Raw genomic sequence first — 9,021 nt, forward strand, 5'->3', positions numbered from 1 at the left:
ATAAAAGATTTTTCAAAACAAATGAACAGGAAGCATACTATATACCTAACAAGTAAGAAGAAAAATGCAGATCCCAAAGGAAAAAAAGGCAGAACATTCACCAAGGAAACACCAAGGACCAATGAAGAAAATAAATCCAGCTTTAGTAATTATAGAAAAGTCATAGCTCACAAAATGAAAAACAAAGTTTTCAGACACACTTTTATTTTTAAAAAAGATTTATCTTTATATAAAAAAATATTTTACTTATTTTTATTTTATGTGTATGAGTGTTGTGCCTACGTGTATGCAAGTACACCCATTTCATGCAATGCTGAGGTCAGAAGAGGGCATCAGATCCCCTGGAACTGGAGTTACTGATTGTTGTTGGCTGCCATGTGGGTGCTGGCAATTGAAAACCTCTGCAAGAAAGAGCAGCAAGTGCTCTCAACCACTGAGCCATCTCTCCAGCCCCTATTTTTATTATTTTAAAAATTACGTGTACGTGTTTATGTGTATTTGTTCATATGAGTGCAGGTGCCCCCGGAGGCTGGAGGCCAGAGGTGTCACACCTCCCTGGAACTAAAGTTACAAGCAATTGTGAGCTCACTCAAGAGCCCCCCAACATGGGTGCTAGAAACCAAACTTGGGTCCTCTGCAAGAACAGTATATGTTTTTAACCATTGAGCCATCTCTCCAGCCCACTAACATTTTTCCTTCGCAGGTATACTATTTACTGAGGAGACTATAAACTTCTATACACTTCTGAGAAGTGAGTTAACAGTGTTTAGTAACTTTTAAGTGTCTTAAAAATGCCTTACAATTAAAGTGCTTGCATGTGTCAGAAAGTGCTCAGAAAATCTAGGTACGTGATTCCTCATGGAGGATTTGTTTATAATGAAAAAACCCCTAAAAACTTAAGTGTCTAATATTAAAGAGCAATGAAAAATCTAAGACGTTACAGACATGAATGCATTGGAATATGATACAGCTATTTACAATTTTGTTAATTCAAAAATAAAATGCAAAACAATTACAGAAACTAAGAATATGCAAAGAAGCAAAAAAATCTAAAAAGAACATGTAGTCCATTAGTAATCATTCTTGTGGATCATATATTAAATCTTTCATGTTTGAACATTAAAATATTTTGAAAGACATTTTATAATATTGAAAAATATTTAACATGTAAAGTCAAGTAAAAACAATTTGCATACACATGGGGGTCAGCACGATGGCTCAGTAGGTAAAGGTGCTTGCTGCACAAGCCTGGCAACCTGAGCTGATCCCAGGAACTTATTATGTAAAGGAGAGAACTGACTTTTCAAAGTTGTCCTCCAGTCTTTACACAATACACTGTGGCTCATGCATACCTGCCCTACACACACACACACACACACACACACACACACACACACAGTTTTAAAGAAAAACCCAATATATAAGTAATGAGTCCTCAGATGAATTCTGTTCTTCATGCCCTTTTCCAGCTAGGCCTTGATCCTCTTGCCTCCACCTCCCAAATGCTGGGTGTGTGTAATATGATTTATGTGGTGCTGGGAACTGAACTAGGGGCTTGTGTATACTAGATCAGCACTCTACCAACTGAGCTACATCCCCAGCCCCCCAATTAATTTTGGAAAAGACAATTGGGGAGCTGGGGAGATAGCTCAGTTGGTAAAGTGCTTACCACATGAGTATGAGGACCTGTGTTTTGATTCCCAGCACCCATGTAAAAATCTGGGTGCAGCAGCGCTAATATGTAATTCCAGCACTTGGGTGGCAGAGGCAGAGGAATTTCTGGAGCTCACTGTCCCCTAGTCAGCCTAGCCAGAATTTTAGCTCCAGATTTGGTGAGAGACCTGTTTCAAAAAATTAGGTGGAAGGCCAGAGAGATGGCTCAGCAGTTGAGTGCTTACTGCTCTTTCAGAGAACCTGAGTTCAGTTCCCAACACCCACGTTGGGTGGCTCACAAATGCTTGCAACTCCAGTTCCAGAGGATCTGATGCCTTCTTCTGGCTGACACAGGCATATACATACAAGGCATACATTCACACAGACACAGATACATACATTTAAAAAAAAGAAAAAAGAAAGAGACCAGCATGGTGGTGCATGCCTTTAAACTTGGAAGGCAGAGGCAGGCAGATCTCTGTGACATTGAGGCCAGCCTGGTCTACATATGCATTCCAGGCTATCTGGGGCTACAGGGAGACCCTGTCTCAAAACAAACAAAAGGAACAAAAAAGATAGTGACTGAGGAAGATACTTGATATTGACCTCTGGCCTCCCCCGACCATACCATGTACACACACATAGCACGCACACAAAAATAAAAGTGCTAAATAGTTCCTTGAGAAAGGAAGTCCTAATTGCTCTAGCATCTAGTGGAGTGACAGAGCTTTCTTGTATTGGAATGACCAGGAGAATGCCAATTGGCAGGTTCCACCCCCAGAATCTGGTTAAAGGACTAGTATGCTCCACCCATGGTATCCTTGGTAACACCCAGTTATGTTCTGGGTTTGGGGGACAGGCTGTCATATGCAACCAGGCTGGGAACCAGTGTCTTCAGGAGTGTCCAGCAGTTGGGGTGGGCATCCAGGTGCCTGTGGTCTGCTGGTTTCCAGCTCTACAGCTGGTCTTCTCTGGCTATGTGCTCAGATGATCTTCCTTATAAATGAGAAAGAGTTGCATGTAATAGAAAACATGGAGAATATTCTTGTTAGAGCCTGTAAATTTAGATGGTAACAATTCTCTTTGATTTATGGAATATCCCTGGCAACATGGGAACTCACGCAAACAAGTGGATTTCTTCCTAAGCCCTGTCAATCTTGTACTTTGATTTGCCTTGGAGTTCCTTAGGCAGATGCTGGCACACATGGGTGCCTGGGGCAGTCCTAGCCAGAGGGCTCGTAGCAGTGGACAAGAGCCAACAAATCTGGGTTGGTTCAGGCCATTTGGTCATTCCGAGTTGGAAGGTGGCTGGCCTCCAGGAGCTGAAACTGCTTCTCATGAAAGTGTTCCTTTGCATTTTAAACAAGCCCTCAAATGAATATTTTTATCGAAATCATGTCCTTGGGAGACTATCTTACCATGGTTTAAGATGTGTTGGGAAGTCCTCTTTTGAGATTGTTTTTGTCTAAGCTACATCTTTCTGAATATTCCCGATCAGTCAATTTATCCTTGAGCCTTTGAAGAAGGACTTAATTTTAGAAAGCAGTTAAAAAAAAAAAAGTATCTTTGAGAGATTTGGGAGAAGGCAACAGTCAGACCTAGGTCATACATTTTATTTTTCAAAGTGAAGATGTCACTTGTAATATCCACATGTTGTGCTTACCCATCCGACTCCTGGTGCCCAGTACATAGCCACTTGACATATCCTTGTTGAATGGTAAACATAGCCTGACTCTACAGGGACACACAAGACAGCACAGCAGCCTTTTTGGTACTGATAAATCCTAGAATATATGCTGACTAGAAACATGCAATTTAAAAAAATTATTATTTTTAGCCAGGTGTGGTGGCACACACCTGTAGTCCCAGCACTTGGGAGGCAGAGGCAGGTGGATCTCTGTGAGTTCAAGGCCAGCCTGGTCTACATAGTGAGTTCCAGGATGACTGGGGCTACGGGGAGACCCTGCTTCAAAAAGACAAAAAAAAAATTATTATTTTTATTTCATGTTATATGAATGTATTGCCTTCATGTGTCTTAAGTGCATCCATGTCATGCAATGTGCATGGAGGTCAGAAGAGGGCATCGGATCCCCTGGAACTGGAGTTACAGACAGCTGTTAGCTGCCAGTGGGTGCTGGGAATAGAACCCAGGTCCTCTGCAAGAGCAGAACCACTGAACCATCTCTCCAGCCCCAGAAACATGCAATTTTTATCCTTCACACATGTGACCAAGGAGAAAAATGTAGCAATTCCTTCCATTATTGAAGCTAAGCCTGTATTTAGTCTCCTGAAATTCACACTTACAGTGACACTGGACAAATGCAGACGTTTTAGGGACTGATTCTTCGTGCTGACCCAACCCACAGACTATTTGCTAACATGGAATTGTTAGCAAACACATTGCCGAAACAACTGCAAGATATTGGTGTTAATCAGACTTGCAGATGAGCTGAGGCACACATGAGCACTCCTTGCCCCTCACAGAATGCAGGACCCCGATCTGAGGGGCACCAGGGAAAGGTCCTACAGATGGAACAGAAAGTCTTTGGAGCGGCAGAATCTTAGGTTTAAAAGAAAAAGCAAAGGGGGGAAAAAAAATCCCTGGCCATGGAACTGGCTCCAGCACACAGGTCATGTGAGGGCACGTTCAGGGCACCCAGCCAGACACCAGGCAGGAAGGAAGCTGCAGTAAATGCTAGCCTCCTCACCCAGTCCTCCACCTTCTGAGCAAGTCTAACACCTGTCCCTTTGCCCATGGCCCATGAGACCTCACAGGCTCCTTCCAGACTGATCTGGCCTCAGACACCCTGTACAGAGCTGCTGGGAACTGCAGGTAAGGGAGAAGCAGTGGAGGCTTGACCAGCCTGTCTCCTTTCTGGAGCACTAACTAGAACGTCAGAATTGCCATTTGCCAGTTTCATGGTCTCCCTGCCTAGAACACCTAGGCCTTCCTTAGATTCCTGTCCTTCTCACAGTGGACACTGCAAATCTGCACCCAACTCTTTTAAAATTGAAATTACATTTATTGTTTATTTCTGCATGTATATGCATGTGTGTGTGTGTGCAAGTGTGGAGGTCAAAAGACAACTTGCAGGAGGTAGCTCTCCCCCATGTGGGTCCTGGGGATTGAACTGGAGTCCTTAACTGCTGAGCTGCCTCTCCAGTGCAGAGTTTTGTAATCTTTGGGGCCACCTTGCAAAATAGGTGCAAAGTTAGTTTTGCTTGCAGATTTAAGGAAAGAGAAGTTCAGAGAGGTTAAGAAAACTGTACAAGTTGTGGGGCTGGAGAGATGGCTCAGTGGTTGAGAGCACTGATTGCTCTTACAGAGGACCCAGGTTCGAGTCCCAGCACCTACATGGTGGCTACAAACCATCCCAGGGGAATCTGACACCCTCTTCTGACCTCCACAGCATTGCATGACATGGGTGCACTCACATACATGCAGGCAATACACTCGTACACATAAAATAAAAATAATAAAAATTTAAAAATATTAAAAAAACTGTACAAGTTGTACAGCTGGCCAGCCAGGACTTGCACTTGGGTTTGGTTTGTGCTACCTAAACCCAAGCCCTCTATCTAGTCCATGCTACACACTCATTCAGAAAGCAAATTATTTTGAGCATGAAATGACAAAGACCTTGAAGATGTTCCTTGTTTTTAAAGCAAGGAACTTAAGATAGAAGCCCAAGGACTTGTCCAAGATTGTATCCTAACCCCTTTCCCTGGTTTCTAACATGCCAATCCTAGTGGCCCAGGCTACCATCATCTGCAGATGTTCCCACTACTGGGTAACATTTGCCTGGAGTCATCAGTTGAAGGCTACTTGACACCCACATGTACTGTAAGCGGGGCCCCCTAACAGAAGAGAGAATATTATAACAAGCCCTGAGCCACAGGATATCCTAACTTAGCTGGGTACAACAGTAAAACCCTAAACAACAGTGACTTACAAGTTTATAACTTTCCCCATATGAAAGAATTTAGGGAGAGCAGCACAAGCTGATGTTGTGGTTCTACCAAGTCAGCACCCAGGCTGCTTCTTTCTGTAGAGCCTCCCCCTACCCCAACCCTTAGGAGGTACATCATGTTCCAAAGTTGCTTCCAGGGTTATTTGAGGGTAGGGGTATGGGGGGGGTAGAATCAAAGTTTCTTTCTTTTTCATTTTTTTCTTCTCTTCCTTTTTTGAGTAGCCCAGGCTGGCCTCCAACTCACTATGCAGCTAAAGATGATCTTGAATTGATCCTTGTGCCTCCAACTCCTGAGTGCTGGGATTACAGGTATGTACCACTATGCCTGGAATTATTCTGTGCTGAGGACTGATCCCAGGGCTTTGTGCCTGCTAGGCAAGCACTCCACCAACTGAGTTCCATCCTCAGTCCCCAAAGGGCTCACCTCTATTCATCTTCTATTTCTGCCATTTGCTCTAAGGATCTTGGCCACAGGGTTTGGCCTCAAGTCTTCTCAGTCTTGGGGTAGCTGGCCTGGGACTCTGAAGGGCCCTAGCATGTTGTTGGCAGCACAAAGGGGTAAGAGTTGTGGGACCCCTCATTGTTTAGTACAAGGGGCCCTTCTCAAGCACAGCCTACTTCCCCTTTTCTTCCTTCTTTCCATTTGCCCAGTGTTTCCTGAATTAGTCATTCCTGTGTGCCAGGTACTGGAACAACAAATAGGGCTAAGATGTATTATGCACTCTAAAGACATAAAGAGATGATCTTGAACTGATCCTTGTGCCTCCAACTCCTGAGTGCTGGGAACAGTAGGAAAAATGCACTCAACAGGAATATGAAGCAAAGTACCTGAGCCAGCTGGGGTGGGAGTGGGCCAAGGTTTCTGATGCTGCCTCTGTGAAGGTGGGCTTGGAGGAGGAAGGGCATCCCAGGGGAGGGAGTGACCAACAAACACAACCTGAGCATCATGTAGCATAGGAGGATAGGGAGGGCTTGCTACAAGCCAGAGGAAAGCCAAAGGACATTTTATGCTCAGGCACCAGGCCCAAAGGCATGTTCTAGAAGCACCAGGAGGTCTTGAGAGGCCACAGTGTTTGAGATCTCTGTGGCTGCTATATGAGGTCAGGATTTGCAAATCAAAAAAAGGAGAAAAGCCCAAGTGGGAGCGTGGTTCTGGAGGGAAGGCAGGTGAGCAGAGGGATCTATGAACAGTAGGGGAAATTGGAAGGATCAAATAGTTAATTGCCTGGGTGGTAGGGATGAGTGAGAGGAGTCAGGGACTCCAAGTTTCTTAGCTGGGACTGACGATTTGAGATATTTCAGAGAATCAGAATCTGGTGAAAACAGGTGTTAAGTAGACTGGCAGGGGGAAGGCAAAGATGGACTTCTGAACTGGAAAGCAGCTTTTGTTAAGTTGGCTTTGACTGGGGTGGGTAAGGATGGGCATGTGGGTGGGGATAACTATTTTGCACCCATTGAGCATAAGGATCAGGCAGTGATATCCAGAGTTAAGAGTCCTCATCCTGTCTGGATTTGTCCCAAAAGAAATCAGAGGGAGGTAAGCCATGGATCAGGATTGGTAGAGAAGACAGCTGGATTGAGCAACCATTAGCTCACTCTGAGGATGTAATGATCTGTCCCACTGTTCATCAGGCTGTGGGGCAATATGGGTATGGGGAGGCAGCTAGCGTGCTATCCTGAGACAGTTCTAAAGGAAGCAGTGGCTATGAAAGGGCACAGCAACCCCCTTCTTTATGTGACTGTTGGGAAGTCTTGTTCTCTAGAATGATGGATGAAAAACTTGGCTATTTGGACTTTACCAGGAGAAATGTATCTTCAGAGGAGTATCTAAGTCACTTTGACAGACAGGAATGGGCCTGATTTCCAAGTGCAGAGCCTCAGGAAAAGGCACTTCTGCCACAATGCTTTCACTTCACCTTTGGACTTTCTAGAGGAAATGAAACTATGTGAACACGCAGGTGTGTGTGCACGTGCACATACGTGTAGGCCAGATGAAAGTCTTTGTGTGATTTCTTAGGAGCCGTCCATCTTTTTCTCCCCAACTACAGGGTCTCTCACTGGCCTGGAACTTGCCTAGTAGGCTAGACTGGCTGGCCAGCAGGCTCCAGAGATCTGCTTCGCTGCCTCTGCATTGCCAGGATTACAAGTGTGTGCTGCCCTGCCCTGTCCTCATGCTTGCACAGTAAGCCCAAGCCTGAGCTGTTCCCCCAGTCTGTGAATTTGTTGTTGCTATTTTGCCTCCCCCCCCCCGGCCCCCAGCTGAGGACCCAGGGTCATGCGCTTGCTAGGCAAGTGCTCTACCACTAAGCTAAATCCCCAACCCCGAATTTTTTTTTTTTTTTTGAGTCAGCGTTACACTATGTAGCCCTGGATGGCCTGCAATTTACTATGTGGTTCAGGCTGTCCTTAAATTGCAGCAACCTTCCTGCCTCTGCCCAGTGCCGGGATTATAGGCATGAGCTGCCACACCCACCTTGCTGACTCCCTTTCCATAGTCTTGCTTTGTACCTAACCAAATACTGCTTTAGATTTCACCTAACTCCACCCTTCCTCAGAATCTTACATCTCCATCTTCTCTGATGATAGATACTCCGCAGTTCCTGTTGGTGGTCTCCTTTGTTGTCATGCTAGTAAATCTGACTTTCTCAGACCTCAAGTCTCTTCCTGGTACTCTTCAACTGACTGGCTTGCATTGTGGGGAACAGACACAGAAATGCTTTAGACTAATGCCTGTTGCATATGATTTACACGTCCCACAGCATTTCCAATATTTTGTGTGTGTGTATGTGTGTAGGCCAGAGGTCAACAACAATGTCTTTCACATTTTTTGAGACAGATCTCTTACTGAACCTGGCGCTCACTGCTTTGGAATAACTGTTTGGCCACTGAATTCTGGGGATCCACTGTCTCTATGCCCACATTACTGAGGTTACAGACATACCCCTTTGCACTCAGCTTTTACGTGAGTGCTGTGGGTCTCAACTCGGGTCCTCATGCTTTTACAAGCACTTTACCAACAAAGCCATGTCCTCAGCCCATCTCCGAGGTTTTTTTTTTTTTGATCAATTATTTTATTTTTTTTGGTCTTTTTGAGACAGGTTCTCCCTGTAGCCCCAGCTGTCCTGGAATAGACCAAGCTAGCCTTGATCTCACAGAGGTCCCCCTGCCTCTGCCTCCCATGTGCTGGGACTGATATGCACCAATATGCTTGTGCACCACGCCTATTTTTATTTCATGTTTTTCTTGTATGTAAGTTCGCCCATGTCATGCAATGCCCATGGAAGTCAGAGGAGGGCGTCAGATCCCCTGGAATTGCAGTTAGCCACTATGTGGGTGCTGGGAGCTGGGAACAGGTTAGTCCTCTGGAAGAGTAGCTTGTTTTCTTAACCACTGAGCC

At 45.0% G+C, this 9,021-nt stretch overlaps 1 protein-coding gene across 1 annotated transcript in view; it reads right to left on the reverse strand.

The window, feature by feature from the left end:
* Nucleotides 1–2,276: 2,276 nt before the first annotated feature.
* The window catches only part of Dguok (deoxyguanosine kinase), a 50,404-nt gene continuing 43,659 nt past the window's right edge, over nt 2,277–9,021 (reverse strand). Inside the window, exon 8 of the transcript XR_607960.3 lies at nt 2,277–2,649. The gene's annotated coding sequence lies outside the window, so the exon portion shown is untranslated. The remainder of the gene's footprint in view (nt 2,650–9,021) is intronic.

The sequence above is a fragment of the Nannospalax galili genome, unplaced genomic scaffold, assembly GCF_000622305.1.
Source record: "Nannospalax galili isolate Female #2095 unplaced genomic scaffold, S.galili_v1.0 scaffold527, whole genome shotgun sequence".
NCBI classification, from domain to species: Eukaryota; Metazoa; Chordata; class Mammalia; order Rodentia; family Spalacidae; genus Nannospalax; species Nannospalax galili.